General features: G+C 45.2%; 1 non-coding gene across 1 annotated transcript; it reads left to right on the top strand.

Annotated features, from left to right (window-relative positions):
• The first annotated feature begins 16,937 nt into the window (after positions 1 to 16,937).
• Positions 16,938 to 17,075, top strand: LOC114808582. Its single transcript, XR_003756428.1, has one exon. It is a non-coding gene; the product is annotated as a small nucleolar RNA SNORA7 (small nucleolar RNA).
• The last annotated feature ends 1,316 nt before the right edge of the window (positions 17,076 to 18,391 follow it).

Raw genomic sequence — 18,391 nt, 5'->3', positions numbered from 1 at the left:
CCCCTTTCCCCCTTCGCCCCCCTCCCCTTCTCCCCCCTCAGGTGATGGCTTTATAGACACATCGAAAGTCTCCCGGTTTTCAAACTTAAGCCTACAAACTTCTTCGATCGCCAAAGAAAAATCAAGGGAATTTATTATTATTATCTTTTTAAATCTCGGGATGAGGGCAGCTACGGGCTGGGGAGAGCTTGCGAAGGAGGTGAAGGGGGGGAGAGGTCACCGGGAAGGAGCTAGGTTTTAGCTGCACGCCTCCCAAGTTTGTCTTGTTTTCCTTCACCTCCTTTGTTTTGAGGGTTTTCTTTTCTTTCCAAATAGTCTGCAACGCCAATGTTGTTTTCCGTTTCAAACATAAAAGCCGATTTCGGGTTGGTTTTTTTTCCCCTTGCCGCGACCCCCCCCCCCTTTTTTTTTGGCCCTTTTCTCTTTGCTCCTGGGGAGGGACTAACAACTTTGGTGTCCCCGGGAGAGTGGGCCCGACAGAGGAGGCCGCCTGCACCCGGCTGTCAAAAAACGGGGAAAAAAATGGGGAGGGGGGTGCGAAACAAGAGCACAACGCCGAGGAAACGGCGCGAACTTTATTCTGATTGCGACGAATCTCGGCGTTTCTTTCCCTTTCAGCCTCTCGCAATGTCCCCTTCGGCCGGTTCCTCCTTCTCTTCCTCCTCCACCGCCACCCCCTCCTCCTTGTCCTCCTCCACCGCCACCTCCTCCTTCCTTCCTCCTCCTCGCAGTGGCTTCAGCCCCTGCTGCTTCTCTCTTCCTTATCAGTTCAAGGCGTCCAGGCACCGCTGGAAAGGGGGAGAGGAACGGGGATCAGGGAGGAGGAAATACACACGGCACGGAAAATAAGGGAGAAAGTGCTAGGAAGAGGAGAAAAGTTCGAGGCAGCTGTAAAAGTTTTGGTGGTATTTTTTTTTCCTTGCCCCAGACGCCGGCTTGCGGTGAGAGCTTCCTTCCCTCTCCCTCCCACCACCCGCTCCCGGGACTATGCTGCTGCTGAGTGTGGGATTTGAAGATTTTTGTGTTTGGGAGGAGGAGGAGAAAGAGGACGAGGGGGGGGGGGGGAAGGTCGTGAGTCGTCACCGTGTACATTTGCGGGGTAAAGACAAAAGTCACATCTGTGTGTGACAGTGAGCCAACTAAACTAACCCTGCCCTGGAGACACAAAATACGAGCTCCGGTCTTGCAAGACTACAGTACACATTCACTCACACCACACACCCTGCAGCTGAAGGACATATTTAATGCACTGGCAAAATACACACCCTATTCAGCTACGAAAAGGGGGGTGGGAGGAGAAAGGTTATTCATCATGCTCTTTCTAAGGCGAATTTCTTGCCAAAAGCACATCCAAGTTTTGCAGATTTATCACAGTCCGAGGAAACTTTCTACCTATCTAACAAGGGAGACTGCACCAGGTTTCGTACATACTCTCTGGGCAAGTGAAAAAGCGAAGGCAAACTCTGCTTTGAAAGACTAACAGGTTTGTTTCCTGGTTATTCCTAGAAACAGGAGATTGCTTCATCTCTTCCTCTCTGTTCCCCCCCCCCCCAAATAAGATATAATTTAGTGTCTTTATAATTGATGTAGCCATGAAATTTAATTTTCAATTTTGCCCAATCACATTTGAGTTTTAAATTTTCTTAATAGCAATTAATTTTTTCGATCTACAAAACAAAGCAGTTGTCTCCATTTGTTTAATTTTTTCAGCCTTGGGGGAGAGAAAGGAAAGCTCCAACGCAAATGGAAACTGCCATAATTTGTGATTGAATATATGGGCATTGGAATTGGGACAAATGTAATTGTCCAGTACTGAGACAGATGAGCGCACCCCAAAAAACTTCAGGGAAAACATTAGTGTTGGCACTGGTTTCTAGTCCCTATCAAGAGCAGATTTTTATGTCCGCCTTGACCCTTTGAACATAAATGCCATAATGGGACAGATCCATCCAGTCCAAAAGTCTTTCTCCTACAATAGCAGCAAAGGATGGTTGAAGGAACAATATGATGATTGCCTTCTCTAGAAGAAATATCTTCTAACACTCAAAATTTTCTCCTCTAATAACTCTTTATGTACATGGATTTCTAGGCAATGTTCTTGTTGTGCAGGGGTTTGCCTAATACGATCATCTAGCCAATTGTTTTCAGTTTTTATTAAGCACATACAAGAGTTCTACCCTCTTGCCAAATGTGGAGTTTCAAATATTGGGAAAAGAATTTTTTCACTCATCTTCACTAATAAACCAGCATGATATACTGATCTATTGGCCTTTGACATTTAGTCAGATGCTTATTATCTAAAAGAGATCATCTCTATAATGATTTGATTAAGGTTGGGTGCTTTTTCCCCCATTCTGTAAACATAACCGGTAAGATCATCCTACAGTTTGTAGGATGTGATTACTCAAGAGATAATGATGACCAAATGTGAGTTCTAAGCAAGTAAGAATCATCACAAAAATTCAGCTCAGAAAAGAGCCAAGATCCAATGTGTTTCCAGTAACTTGGAGAGTTGAAAAAAGCTGGTTGCTAATTTCAGAGTCATTACCCATACAAATCCATTCACACACTTACCGCTTTGGACAAGTGACAGACCAGCAACTTGCCAAACAATTGTATTCACACAGTGTCTTATTGGCTACACACCTACACAGGCCAACTTGCAGAAGTTATTCCACATCAAGTGAGCTATAATTTACATTCCCTTGATTGGTTCCAGATCTGTCTGTTTTTGATGTTAGCACACAAACAAATTATGTGCTGCAACATCCATCCACTTTTTGGTCCAGCCATCCCTTCTTGGAGATATATTATCACAGGATAGGCAATCTGCTGAACTGAAGAGTTGTGCTTTTGAAAGGTGGAGGAATTTGGAGCACCAATTTAAAGTAAGAATTGCCAGGTCAGTCGTTTCCCTTAACACCTATGTTCATTCCACCTTCAGAGATCTAACCAGCAAGCATATCCAAGGACCCTAATTGGAGCAAGTTCCCCTGTGTGAATCTAAAAATACTTTACTGCACTTTGGGGAGAGTTAGCACACTCTTGGGTGGGCTTGCCACATCCTTTGAAATTATCCCAACTGGTGAAATAATTAAAAAAAAAAACTTCAATTTCACTTTTAGGAACATTGATCAACCAAACTTCTTCTGTTTCTGTGAACTGACATGTTTCAGTATCTATGGTTCAGTGGGATCCTTGAGCCTTCTTGCGGGTGATCATAAGCCATTGGTACCCATCACTGGTGGCTTTCAGTTCCAATTGCATCCAGAAACATTCTGGTTAAGATTCAGGCTCTCTTTTGAGCTGAGAAACTACATAGGGTTGAGATCAAACTCACCTGCTTCTCAACGATAGAGTTTTGAACAATCTGATTAGCCTATTTCTGGGAAACATTAATAATTACATTCACTTTGGCACTGTGGACCAAAATCAAGCTGGAAATGTAATATGAGTATTATTTACATTTGTTGATGAATAAATAGCTCACAAATCAAAGACTCAAGTGACCTGAGGACCCTAGAATCGACTATAGCCTTGGTCATATTCTAAAGGCCAGCATGACATTGTTGTTGATTGTTCTCTTTCTCTGGAAAGCCATAGGATGTCATATAAAAATCTTCTTTTCAGCAGCATAATGTGTGCAGACTACACCCTTATGTATCCCATGATGACCTTGCAACTGTAACACATTGCCTTGTGACCACAAGTCTTCTGTAATTTCCTCTTTATTTTTCATCAAGGCTTCTCTGCTGCTTTCAGCATATACATACACCCAATCATGTCTACTCATTGCACAACACTAAACTGGCACAGACCTTCAACTGGCGCAGACCTTCGACCGTCACCAGGGACAGAGACCTGCTCAAGGACTCTGAGGTCTCTCTGACAAATGGCTTCAGCCTAACCAGGTCATCAGCCATCCGCCCACCAGGATTATAGGACATTTCATTCCTGATCTGCTTTGACCGAGAAGAGGCCATTTTCTTCACCTTCCCTCTTTCCTGCAGTTAGATCAGGGTGTGGCATACTAACCCACAGGTGACAAAGGCCCAGGTTCATACATTTTTACAATTCAAAAGCTGCCTGCCTTCACACCCTCTCAGTCCCTGCTTTCTTCTAGGATCACACCAACCCAGGATGTTTACTTCTATTCACTGCATTCCTCACTCCCAGAGCCCGGACAACAATTCAATCATCTCCTCAGGACACTTCAATCTCAAAGACCCAAGGACAATTCAACCATCTCCTCTGGGTATCACCAGAAGAAGTTGCTATTGCTGTCGTTTACTTCACCCACCCCACCATGACTCTTCAATCCTCCCCTTCCTGTCAGACCATCCCAGTCCTCTCCTCCCACCATACCTCCCCCGTCACCCAACTCCTCTCCACCCCTTGTGCTGCCCCCACCCCTCCTTCCTGCCTCTTCCCTCTAATTTTGTTGCAGGATTCTCCCCACCCCTCGGCCCCCTCCCCCCACATCATCAACTCACTCCCATCCAAACCCTCCCCACCCATAGCGCTGTTCTCTTCCCCACTACCCCCCCCCCACAACAGCTTCAGCCAAGTGTGGCCTGTGGAACCCCCACTCCATCATGGGGAAGCTTCCCTTCATCGTTGACCTGTTCCTGATTCAGTTGCTACTCCTCCTAGCCATCAGTCAAACCTGGCTCTCCCCAAATGACACAGTCTCCTCTACTGCTCTCTCCAGAGGTGGCCCTCATCTTCTCCCACTCCCCCAGAATCACTGGGAAAGGAGGAGGTGTTGACTTCTTCTCGCACCCCAATGCTGCTTTCTCACACCACTCCACCTCCTCCATCCCTTTTTTTCTCCTTCCTTTGGAGCCCATATCATCCGTCTCTACCACCCATTACAGATTGTAGTAACTATTATCTATAGCCCCCCAGGTCTCACCTCCAACTTCTTTAACCATTTTGATCCCTTTATCACATTCCTTCTCTCTTTCTCCATGCCCACACTGATCCTTGGGGACTTCAATATCCACATAGATGTTCCTGATGACCCTTCTGCTGCCTGCCTTCTATCACTTCTCAACTCTGCTGACTTCCTGCTCCACCCCACCTTGCCCACTAACCAACTGGGACACTCACTTGATCTCTTCGTCTCTAAACATTGCACATCTCTACTCTCACCAACTCTGAAATCTTTCTATCCTACTACAAACTCCTCACTTGCCTCCTGTCCCACACAACTCCATCCTGTAAATCCATACTATTCCCACACAGAGACCTCCTATCTTTTAACTCCATCCAATTTTCTCAACTCATCATGCCCCATTTAGCCTCCAAACCCAAACTACCTTCTCTTGCTGACTAAATTGAAGCTCTCAACCCCACCCTCTCTAATGAACTCAACTCACTTGCTCCCCATCCCTTAGTCATCCTCATACCACTGGCCCAGAGCCCTGGATCACCTGCACAGTCTGCCTTCTTTGCTCTTGCGGATGAGCCACAGAGTGCTGTTGTGAGGAATCTAAATATCAGGCCAACTTCATCCTCTTCAAGTTTATCCTTGCATGCTTTAACTCTGCCTTCGCCTCTGCCCAGAAAAATTATTTCTTCACCCATGTCCATCACCCTTGCCTGTTCCAGACATTTAACTCCCTCTTCAGGCCCCCTGTCACCCTGCATCCCCGATCCCTTGCCCCCAGTGACCTGGCCACCAACTTTATTAAGAAAATCAACACTAAATTGACAGCTCCCTAAATTCTCCCCTGCCCCTCCTCAGTCCCTCCCCCTTCCAGCCCCCTCTTCAACTCTCCCATTCTTCTCAACAGTACCTCTAGAGGTGATCTCCTGCCTCCTCTCAGAATCCACCCTCTCCTCCTGTGCACAGAGAAGCAGCATGGCCTAGTGGCAAGAGCACGGGCTTGGGAGTCAGAGGTTGAGGGTTCTAATCCTGCCTCTGCCACCTGTCAGCTGTGTGACCTTGGACAAGTTACTTAGCTTCTCTGTGTCTCAGTTACCTCATCTGTAAAATGGGGATTGAGACTGTGTGCCCCACGTGGGACAACCTGATCACCTTGTATCTATCCCAGTGTTTAAAACAGTGCTTGGCACATAGTAAGCACTTAACAAATACCATTATTATTATTATCTGACCCCATTTCTTCACACCTTATCAAAACTCTTGCTCCCTCCCTTCATCCCTCCCTAACAGGCATCTTCAACAGTTTGCTCTTCGATGGCTTCTTCCCCACTGTTTTCAAACATGTCCATGTCTCCCCTATCCTAAAAAACCCTCTCTTGATTCCACGGCTCCCTCCAGTTATCACCCCATCTCTCTCCTACTATCCTTCTCCAAACTTCTTGAGAGAGTTGTCTATACCTGCTGTCTCAAATTCCTCTCCTCCAATTCTCTTCTTGAGCCCCTCCAATCTGGCTTCCATCCCCTTCACTCCACAGAAACTGCCCTCTCAAAGGTCACCAGTGATCTCCTTCTTGCCCAATCTCATGGCCTCTACTCTATTCTAATTCTCCTCGACCTCTCAACTGCCTTCAACACTATCGACCATTCCCTTCTCCTGGAAACATTATCCAACCTTGGCTTCACTGATACTGTCCTCTCCTGGTTCTCCTTATTTCTCTGGCTGTTCATACTCAGTCTCCTTCACAGGCTACTCATCTGCCTCCCACCCCCTAACTCTGGGGATCCCTCAAGGTTCAGTTCTGGGTCCCCTTCTATTCTCCATCTACACCCACTCCCTTGGAGAATTTATTCGCTCCCATGGCTTCAATAACGACCTCTATGCGGGTAATACCTAAATCTACATCTCCAGCCCTGATCTCTCTCCCTGCAGTCTCGCATTTCCTTATGCCTTCAACACATCTCTACTTGAATGTCTTCCCGTCACCTCAAGCTTAATATGTCCAAAACAGAACTCCTTATCTTCCCACTCAAATCCTGTCCTCTCCCTGACTTTCCCATCACAGTAGATGGCACCACCATCCTTTCTGTCTCACAAGCCAGTAACCCTAGTATTATCCTTTACTCCTCTCCCTTATTCAACCCATATATTCAATCCATCACCAAATCCTGTCGGTTCCACCTTCACAACATCACTAAAATCCACCCTTTCCCCCTCCATCCAAACTGCTACCACATTAATATAATCACTCATCCTATCCTGCCTAGATTACTACATCAACCTCCTTCCTGACCTCCCAGCCTTCTGTCTCTCCCCACTCCAGTCCATAATTCACTCTGCTGCCTGGATCACTTTTCTACAAAAACGTTCAGGACATGTTTCCTTACTCCTGGAAAAACTCCAGTGGTTGTTGATACAGCTCCGCATCAAACAAAAACTCCTCACCATTGCCTTTTAAGCACTCAATCACCTTGTCCCCTCCTATCTCATCTCATTACTCTCCTACTAAAACCCACCCTGCAAACTTCGCTCCTCTAATGCTAACCTTCTCACTGTGCCTCAATCTCATCTATCTCACTGCCAACCCCTCATCCACATTCTGCCTCTGGCCTGGAATGCCTTCACTCCTCAAATCTGACAGACAACTACTCTCCCCACCTTCAAAGCCTTCTTGAAGGCATATCTCCTCCAAGAGGCCTTCCCTGACTAAGCCCCCTTTCCTCTTATCCCACTCCCTTTTGTATTGCCCTGACTTGTTCCTTTTGTTCTTCCCCCATCCCAAACCCACAACATGTATGTACTTATCTGCAAGTTATTTATTTATATTAATACCTGTCTCCCCCCACCTATAGACTGTAAACTCGTTATGGGCAGGCAATGTGTCGGTTTATTGTTGTACTGTACTCTCCCAAGCATACAGTACAATGCTCTGCACACAGTAAGCACTCAGTAGATATGATTGAATAAATTGCACGACTGTGTCCATAACTAAGCTGCCTAGAAAAAAGTGGACTGATTTGAAGATGGCTCTTCAGATTGTGAAAATTACAAATTGGGAGGATCAGCCTAAATTTTCTCTCTCTCCAGTGAACTTTCCCATGGCTACATCAGCATTATTCATTCATTCATTCAATAGTATTTATTGAGCACTTACTATGTGCAGAGCACTGTACTAAGTGCTTGGAATGTACAAATCGGTAACAGATAGAGACAGTCCCTGCCCTTTGACGGGCTTACAGTCTAATCGGGGGAGACGGACAGACAAGAACAATAGCAATAAATAGAATCAAGGGGATGAACATCTCATAAAAACAATAGCAAATAAATAGAATCAATGCAATGTACATTTCATTAACAAAATGAATAGGATAATGAAAATATATACAGTTGAGCAGACAAGTACAGTGCTGAGGGGATGGGAAGGGAGAGGGGGAGGAGCAGAGGGAAAGGGGGTGAAAAGAGGGTTTAGCTGCAGAGAGGTGAAGTGGGGGGTAGAGGGAGTAGAGGGAAAAGGGGAGCTCAGTCTGGGAAGGCCTCTTGGAGGAGGTGAGCTTTAAGTAGGCTTTTGAACAAGGGAAGAGAATTAGTTTGGCAGAGGTGAGGAGGGAGGGCATTCCAGGACCGCGGGAGGACGTGGCCCAGGGGTCGATGGTGGGATAGGCGAGAACTGGGGACAGTGAGGAGGTGGGCGGCAGAGGGGCAGAGCGTGCGGGGTGGGCAGTGGAAAGAGATAAGGGAGGAGAGGTAGGAGGGGGCAAGGTGATGGAGAGCCTTGAAGCCTAGAGTGAGAAGTTTTTGTTTTGTGCGGAGGTTGATAGGCAACCACCGGAGGTTTTTAAGAAGGGGAGTGATATGCCCAGAGCGTTTCTGCAGGAAGATGAGCCAGGCAGCAGAGTGAAGAATAGACTGGAGCGGGGAGAGAGAGGAGGAAGAGATCAGAGAGAAGGCTGACACAGTAATCTAGCCAGGATATTACGAGAGCCCGTAACAGTAAGATAGCCATTTGGGTGGAGAGGAAAGGGCAGATCTTGGCTATATTATAAAGGTGAGACTGGCAGGTTTTGGTGACAGATCGGATGTGTGGGGTGAACGAGAGAGCCAAGTCAAAGATGACACTGAGATTACGGGCCTGAGAGACGGGAAGGATGGTCGTACCATCCACAGTGATAGGGAAGTCAGGGAGAGGACAGGGCTTGGGAGGGAAGATGAGGAGCTCAGTTTTGGTCTTGTTGAGTTTTAGGTGGTGGGCAGACATCCAGGTAGAGACGTCTTGGAGGCAGGAGGATATACAAGCCTGAAGGGAGGTGGAGAGGACGGGGCAGAGATGTAGATCTGTGTGTCATCTGCATAGAGATGATAGTTGAAGCCGTGAGAGCGAATGAGTGCACCGAGGGAGTGAGTGTAGATGGAGAACAGAAGAGGGCCAAGAACTGACCCTTGGGGAACCCCGACAGTTAGAGGATGGGAGGGAGAGGAGGAGCCTGTGAAGGAGATCGAGAATGACCGGCCAGAGAGATGAGGAGAACCAGAGAAGGATGGAGTCCATGAAGCCAAGGTGAGATAAGGTGTGGAGGAGAAGGGGATGGTCGACAGTGTCAAAGGCAGCTGAGAGGTCAAGGAGGATTAGAATAGAGTAGGAGCCATTGAATTTGGCAAGAAGGAGGTCATGGGTGACCTTTGAGAGAGCAGTCTCGGTAGAGTGGATGGGATGGAAGCCAGATTGGAGGGGGTCCAGGAGAGAATGGGAGTTAAGGAATTCTAAGCAGCGAATGTAGACGACTCGTTCTAGGAGCTTGGAAAGGAAGGGTAGTAGGGAGATAGGGCGGTAACTGGAAGGGGAAGTGGGGTTGAGAGAGGGTTTTTTTAGGATGGGGGAGACGTGGGCATGTTTGCAGGCAGAGGGGAAGAAACCATTGGAGAGTGAGAGGTTAAAGATAGAAGTTAAGGAGGGGAGGAGGGAGGGGGCGATGGTTTTTATAAGGTGAGCGGGAATGGGGTCCGAGGCACAGGTGGAGGGGGTGGCACTTGCGAGTAGGGAGGAGAACCCCTCTGAGGATACTGCAGGGAAGGATGGGAAAGTAGGGGAGAGGGTTGGGCAGGGGAGGAGGCAGGAAGGGGAGGGGTGATTTTGGGGAGTTCAGACCTGATTGTGTTAATTTTCGTGATGAAGTAGGTGGCCAGATTATTGGGGGTGAGGGATGGGGGAGGGGGAGGAACAAGGCCTAAGGAGAAAGTTAAAGGTCCAGAATAATTGGCAGGGGTGACGGGCATGGGTGTCAATGAGGGAGGAGAAGAACTTTTGCCTGGCAGAGGAGAGGGCAGAGTTAAGGCAGGAAAGGATAAATTTTAAATGGATAAGGTCGGCTTGGTGCTTGGACCTTCGCCAGCAGCACTCGGCTGCCCGAGCATAGGAGCGTAGGAGGCAGACAGAGGCAGTGACCCAGGGCTGTGGGTTAGTGGAGGGAGAGTGACGGAGGGAAAGGGGGGCGAGAGAGTTGAGATGAGTAGAGAGGGTGGAGTTGAGCATGGTGACCTGATCATCGAGAGTGGGAAGAGAGGACGGGGGGCAAGGTGGGGAGAGATGCTTTTGGAGAGATGGATGGGATCAAGAGAGCAGAGGTCTCTGGGGGGAGTAGCAAAGATTTGCAGGGGGAGAGAGTGTGAGAGATGAGGTAGGTGAGAAGGTTATGGTCTGAGAGAGGGATTTCAGAATTGGTGAGGGAGGAGATAGTGCAGCGGTAGGAGATGACGAGATCAAGGGTGTGACCGAGTCGGTGAGTGGACAAGGAATGGTGGAGCAGGAGGTCGGCGGAGTTGAGGAGGAATAGCAGGCGGGCAGCAGAGGACTCACCAGGTACATCCATGTGGATGTTGAAGTCTCCGAGGATCAGAGTGGGCAGAGAGAAGGAGAGAAGGAAGGTGAGAAAGGGGTCTAGGTGGTTGAAGAAGTCGGAGGTGGGACCAGGAGGGCAGTAGATGACAGCTACAAGTATCTGGAGGGGGTGGTAGAGGCGAATGATGTGGGCTTCAAAGGAAGGGAAGGAGAGGGAAGGGGGAAGAGGGATAGTACGGAAGCGGCAACGGGGTGAGAGGAGGAAGCTATCCTCATTTTAGGGACTCTATCTTATGTGCCTTTGATAAAAAATGACCTAAAGCCATATAACAAGGGTCACCCATTAAACAACAAAGGGATGGCAGGATTAGCCTGTTGGCCTTCCCATGGAAATACTAATACTAATAAATCATACATCTGGTCCATCAGACATGAAGTGGAACTACTCCTAAAAGAGAGGAAGGCTACGGTAGGTCCCCTGGATACCCAAGTGGTTACAAATTTCTTCAATAGCCCCAGCCCAGAATGGCCCGTTTTTGAGACAGAGCAAGGGGAATGTAAATTTTTCAGAAAAAAAAAGGAAAATAAAAGAACTAAAAACTTTTATATTAATTATGATGAAGTCTCCTCAAGCATGGCCAACAAGCCTTAGTACAGTCACAAAGACTTCAAGATTGAGACCCTGGTCAAAGGAAGTGACTTTAGTGCTTGTGATTTGCAGAGCTTCACTCGCACCCTCTCATCCCATCCAATCATTTTCCTGCTGGGGTGCAAGACTTCAAGATTGAGAACATGGACAAAGGAAGTGATTTTAGTGCTTATGATTTGCAAAGCTTCACTCGCACCCTTCCATCCCTGCCAATCACTTTCCTGCTGGGGTGCAAGTTGCAACAAATGAAAAGGCGGGAAAGGGTTCAGAACAATGAAAAGTACTTTACATCCAAAGTGACCGCAGCATAGGTGGCTATTCTGGCAACCACTTCAGTAGCCACTGCAGTCTTCGCTAAAATTCTTAGCTAGCTATTTTCAGGATTCTACCATGCAAGATGCCCTAAGTAGTTCTCTGATCAGAAACCTTCATTACTGTTGGCATAGACCCCTACAATCCTCTGTTTCGCCTACTCTTGTTGTTTTCTTTTCTTGGACTCTCCCAAGTGCTTAGTACAGTTCTCTGCACACAATAAGCGCTCAATGAATATGGCTGAATGAATGAATGAATTGTAAGCCTATTTTAATGATTTAGAACTGATATAGCTATATAGCACTATAATCAATTTCTCTGTGCAAATTCTCAGTCCTGAAGTCTCAGGCCCAGGGCTCATCCTTCATTCCTGATGGGAAACTCCATCACCACCATCTTCATTATCATCATAATCATCATCATCATCACAGTCAGTTCTCCTAGAACACGAGTGTTTGCATTATTGATGAACTCTGTGTTAAAGAAAACTCACGATTGAAACAGCATGTGCACAATTGTTTCTTCCAACATCGCATCACAATGTATCCAGGCAATGCCGGAAGAATCTTCCCTAATTCTGCAGTCACTCTCCATTCAAAATTTGTAGTGAAAGCACACATTCTAGAAGAACTGACAGTATGTGTTTTTTTCAATTGCAGTGTGCACCCTCTAAACTCTCTAAACACTGTGCAACACTGATGATTTATAGGGTGCAATGCAGTGGTGTTTCTTTTACGACTGTGAAAGCTCAGAAGTGAGCTTGCCCTGGGGGTGGTTTGGTCAAATATGAGAGAATTTTTTTAAAACTTAGTAGGAGCAATAAACTTAGTGTCTACCGGTGTCATAATGGGAAATCACCCTTGACCTTGAGACTAGAAACCACATATTTCGTCATTGGGTTGGAAGTGGGACAATAGGAATCTGAGGATAATGATAATAATAATTAATAATTATGGTATTTGTTAAGCACTTACTCTGTGCCAGGCACTGTACTAAGCGCTGGGATGGATACAAGCAAATTAGGTTGGACACAGTCCCTGTCCCACCTGGGGCTCACAGTCTCAATCCACATTTTACAGATGAGGTAACTGAGGCCCATTCATTCATTCAATTGTATTTATTGAGAACTTACTGTGTGCAGAGCACTGTATTAAGCCCTTGGAATGTACAATTCAGCAACAGATAGAGACAATCCCTGCCAGACAATGGGCTCAAAGTCTAAACGGGGGAGACAGACAACAAAACAAAACAAGTAGTCAGGCATCAATACCATAAAGATGAATAGAATCATAGATATATACACATCATTAATAAAATAGAGTAATAAATAATATATACAAATATACCCAGATAAGTGAAGTGATTTGCTCAAGGTCACACAGCAGACAAGTGGTGCAGCTGGGATTAGAACCCATGACCTTCTGACTCCCACGCTCTTGCTCTATCCACTATGCAATGCGGCTTCTCAGGATGCCTATTGGAGGATACTTTCCAATAGCCTGCACCTCTCCAAGGCACCTGTGAGTCAGATTTGTTGAACTTGGTCTAGATTCAGACTCTCACCATAAAGATTTTCCCTAAATGCATTTGCCTATGCACCCCTTCAGAAACACCTTCCAGTCTAGACTGTGAGCTCGTTATGGGCAGGGAACATGTCTACCAACTCTGTTATACTATACTCTCCCATGTGCTAAGTACAGTGCTTTGTACACAGTTAGTGCTCACTAAATATGATTGATTGATAAGAGATGAATCTTTGGTTTGTACCTAAAGTCCCTCATCCAGTTTTTCTTTAGCATGAGGGTGGTGTTCTTGTAAAACCCTGCATTAAGAAAAACTTGTGCTATAGTACTCACTTGTTCTGCTGCCACATGTATGCATGTGCACAAGCATTTTGTTTGATAATGTGGCATGCCAAGGCTAACTCCTAACAGTATTGTGGCCAAAACATGTAATCGAAATACATGTTATGGTAGAACAGGGTGTACTCATCTTTCTAAGCCAATCAATGAAACTTGTAGACTCTCCATGATCAGTGACAAGCTAAAGCATTAGCTTTAGCTAATCATTTAGGCCACAATGTAGGCATTATGTGAAGGTACATCACTGGGAAGGAATGTCAGACACAATTTTTTGCAGATTACAGTGCTCTTGAGGCACATACACAAGATGTCATCAAAATAATTATGAATCACTTTGAAGAATTGGCTGAATGCTATGGGTCTGATAATAAGTTGGAAAAAAATGAAGTTATACACTGATCTATGCCTGTGAAACCCTACACACATCTAGTATTTTCATCAGCAATACAGAATTTAATGCTATAACTGAATTCTGCTGTCTAGGCAGCACACTATTCAATGATGAATGTATAAATACAGAAGTAGAAAACAATTTACAAGATTGGCATTGTTTGGGCAGATTTAGATTTAGACAACAGGGCACCAGTGCCCATACCAAATTGGAAGTTTATAAGACTACTGTTGTGTTTAACCTTCAAAATGTCTGTGAGACCCGGGCCTACTATAAAGACATGTTTGGCTTCTGAAGCTGTTTCACCAGGGCCATAGAAACATCAAATGCTAGGACCAGATTACCAAAAATGACATCTTGGAACACTAGCATGGAAAAAGTGCTCACAGCTACTCAGCTTCACTGGACAGGACAGATGAGAAAAATGATGTAGCAGGACACTCAAGCAGTTCCTTAATGGTAAACTACAAGGGGGCATATACAAGCTGTAAGGGCAGAATAAGCAATTTATAAACACTGTGAAGTGCAGTCTGAAATAATGTAACACAGTGGGAGTCTGTTGTGAAACCACTAGAGCAAACAGGTAGGGGTTACTCTACTCTGAACAAAGATTCACAAAGATCTTGATTCCATGAGGCAGGCTTGGAATGAATATATTAGGTAAAAAGAAACTATCTTTTCAAACAATGAAAAAGGGCATGTGAATTATACATCTGTCTTTTCAGTCCCACTCAGGTGCATATATAGGGATATGCCATCAGTACTGTGTTTCAAAACTAAGGACAGATAGATGAATATATGACTCTCTCTCTCTCTCTATATATATACATAAATATTTACATATGGCATTTAAGTACACACCACGTGCCAAACATTGTACTAGGCACTGCAGTAGGTATGAGATAATCAGGTCGGACATAGTCCCTATTCAGGGACAGTCTGGCAGACACTCAGACATAGTCTATGTAGAAAGGAGTAAATGCGCTTAGTATAGTGCAAGCGCTTAGTACAGTGCTCTGCACACAGTAAGCACTCAATAAATATGATTGAATGAATATTCAATCCCCATTTTAACAAATAATGGAACTGAGGCCCAGAGAAGCTAAGTGGCATTCCCAAAGTCATATAACAGGCAAGTGGCAGAGCTGGGATTATAATCTAGGCTTTGACTCCCAGGGCTCTGCTCTTTCCACTAGGCCTTACTGTTTATAGCTGCATATAAGAAAGAAAAAGTAATGTCAGCAGGATTTATGATTCCTGAACTACATCATCTCATTTCTAGCACTATAATCGGTATTTCTTTTCCACCACCATTAAGCACACTAAGGGGTGCAAAACAAGGGGTGTGCAAGGGGTGTAAAAAATGCCTAGGCATGACCCTGGGAATAGATTTTGATCCCAGTGTTCCTCCCCTTTAACATCATAATCAACCACATTTATTGAGCACCTAGTGTATGCATAACATTGTATTAGGGGAACATATGCAAAAAAGAAAAAGACCCAATCCCTGCCTTCAGGAATTTTACAATCAAATGAGGAGATAGGCAGACACAAATTGTGAGGTATATGCTATAGGTTAATAATAGACACAAAGTTAAAAAAAAAATCAAGTGACTTAGTAGCTAATAACCAGGCATGCATACAAATGGTAAGATGGTTGATGGGTTATATGACCAGGATTGTGAGGGATGATCAAGAAAAGGTGCATTTTTTTAGAAGAGCTTTGAAGAAGGGAAACACCATGGTTGAAAGACGTTGAGGAGGGGGTTCCATGCAGAGGAAAGGCATGAGCAGTGGATTGGAGATGGGTGGGTGTTTAGCGAGGTACAATTAGAAGTTTAACTTTGGGGGTGGTATGAAGAACGCTCAATATGATGTAGCTGGAAGAGAGAGGAAATAGGTAGTGGAAAATAACCGATGGAGTCATTTGAAGCAAATGGTTAGGAGCTTTTGTTTTATGCAAGAAGAAATGGATAGACATCAGAGATTGTTGAAGAAGGGGGGTGATGTGTTCTGAACAGCATTTTTAAAGTTGATATAAATATACATCTATCTATAGACAGCATAGTCTGAAGAAGGGGGAAGCTTGAGGTGGGGAGACCAGTAATATGACTTGCTATGTTTCCCTGCATTTGGACACACAAACATTGTATAAGAAGCTTAAGTCCTTATCCAGGGGCTTCTATTGGGAAGTTGTGAAAAAACATGGTCAAATAAAATGAAAATCCTGGTAAAGGATTTTTTTTTTAAATGATCATCCCCTCAAGCATAGAGATATCATTTAAAGCTACTTGGATTGTCCACCATTCAGTTTTATCATATGACAGTCCAAATTTCAACTGGTGTGGCCCCTGTCCCATATGAATTTGGCATCTGATGCTTTTATATCTGGTATTTCATTCAATCATTCAGTTATATTTATTGAGCACTTACTAAGAGCTTGGGAGTGTACAAAACAACAATAAACAGACACATTCCATTCCTTCCCTCTGCTGCAGCTCCTGCCACGAAGTTCTGAGGCCCAGAAATGTGGCTAAGTTCAGAGGAACCTGCAAGGTATGTAAGGTGAGAAGCTGCATGGCCTAGTGGAAAGAGCATGGACTTGGGAGCCAGAGGACCAGGGTTCTGCCTCTGCCATGTACTTTCTGTGTGACCTGGGGCAACTCACTTAACTTATCTGTGCCTCAGTTCCCTCATCAGCAAAATGGGGATTCAATACCTGTCCTGCTTCCAACTTAGACTGTGAGCCCCATGTGGGACCTGATTATCTTGTATCTTCCCCAGCGCTTACTTGACACAACTAAGCACTTAACAAATATGACAATAATGATTGTTATTATTATTATTACCCAAGAGAAACACTTGGTTTTGGCACATTTGGGAGGATTTCCACAAAGTGCCATACATATGACATCATCATTTTAGGCTAGGTGCCAGCCTAATACAAGTGATATCACAGGCATCACAGGGTCCTTTTTTTGAGTCCCACTGCTGGTCACCCACCCTTTCAGGGTCACACCTGGAGAGTTCCCAGTACTCTACCAGTCTCAACTACAGGAGGGAGAATCAGGCAGAGGCCGCTCCATTCCATTCCTAGCTTGGGCAGTGGTGAGTGAGTGGAAGACAATCTGCTACAAGTCAAAACTCACCTGTGCTGGGCAGCAGCAGCATGGGAGAGAATCCAGAGCGAAATCTCAAGTTTACTGCACGGAAGGAGGCAATGGTAAACCACTTCTGTATTTTTACCAAGAAAACTCTATGGATACACTACCAGAATGATTGCTGATGGAGGTGAGGTTTTCTGGGAGAGATGTGTTCATGGCGTCACTATGGGTCGAAGACGACTCGGTGGCAAAGACAGGACAAGACTGGTCATGCTATCAGTTATAGGCATAATAGTGTGCATGTAATATTTATTATTTCAGAAATAACTAAGGTACAGCCCTCTGAAACACTCTGAAATACATGAAAACACACTAAACTTCCAGTAGTTGATCTCATGATTTTAGGTTACAGTAGAATTTGAAATGCCCTACCTGTAATAAGAAACGCAACGACTCAATGAGTAACCATATCCTGACATGGTACTGGTTTTCCATGTGGTTTTCTTAAAGTCAGTCTAGGTCTTTGGGTCCTCACCTGCCTAATTGGTATCGTTACTGGTCCAAGGAAATGTAATGAAAGCCAGTGAACTAAAAGGCAGAGTAGTTGTCATTCAGTGGATAGAAACCTTGGCCAGAAGTCAATCTCTACTTACAATCCTGACACTCACTCCAGAGTGAGGGGGAGCGAGTCAGAGATTCCCCATGCTTCAATTCCCTGCCCTTGTGAAACAAGGAATATAATATATTGCTTTCTCATGCATGTTGTAGAACTCAATCTTAAGTTTGAGCTCAGTCCTAAATAAAAAGCCTTGGCCCATTCCAGTATCCAAATATTTCAGGAAGCGTTCAATTTGAGTCCAACCTCTTTCCTCCCTCCCTTTCCCCTGAACTTTTCCTGGACCTGAGGTATTAGGGTTGAGCATGATGGGGGGCCCCTCCCTGCTGACATCTCAGCCTTGCTAATCTCTCTCACTGCTGTTCCAACTTCCAAATCCTCTACCAGTTTGGGCATCAACATGCATCGGTAACCATAGAAACATTCCTCTTCCCAGCCAACATCCGGCCAGCATGTGCTAATGATATAAATGGTCCATGGATGTCTGGAATAGGAATGACATAAGACACTTCCCTGAGGCCTGGAACATGGGTTATCATTCTTATTGCCCAAACCTGGTCCATAGGATTAGACCAAGGCAGGCAGGTCAGGCTCGGGTGTATGCAGCTCTTTCATGGCGAGTTGGGGAATAATACTGGTGAACTGTAACAAATCTCTTGGATGAATGACTAACTAAGAGGCAGATTACAGGTTTACCTAGCTAGTGTGAACAGGGTTGTAGGTCACATACCAGAC

Source organism: Ornithorhynchus anatinus, chromosome X5, assembly GCF_004115215.2.
Source record: "Ornithorhynchus anatinus isolate Pmale09 chromosome X5, mOrnAna1.pri.v4, whole genome shotgun sequence".
NCBI lineage: Eukaryota > Metazoa > Chordata > Mammalia > Monotremata > Ornithorhynchidae > Ornithorhynchus > Ornithorhynchus anatinus.
The sequence above is the reverse complement of the archived record's forward strand: the minus strand, read 5'-3'. Positions and strand labels throughout refer to the sequence as shown.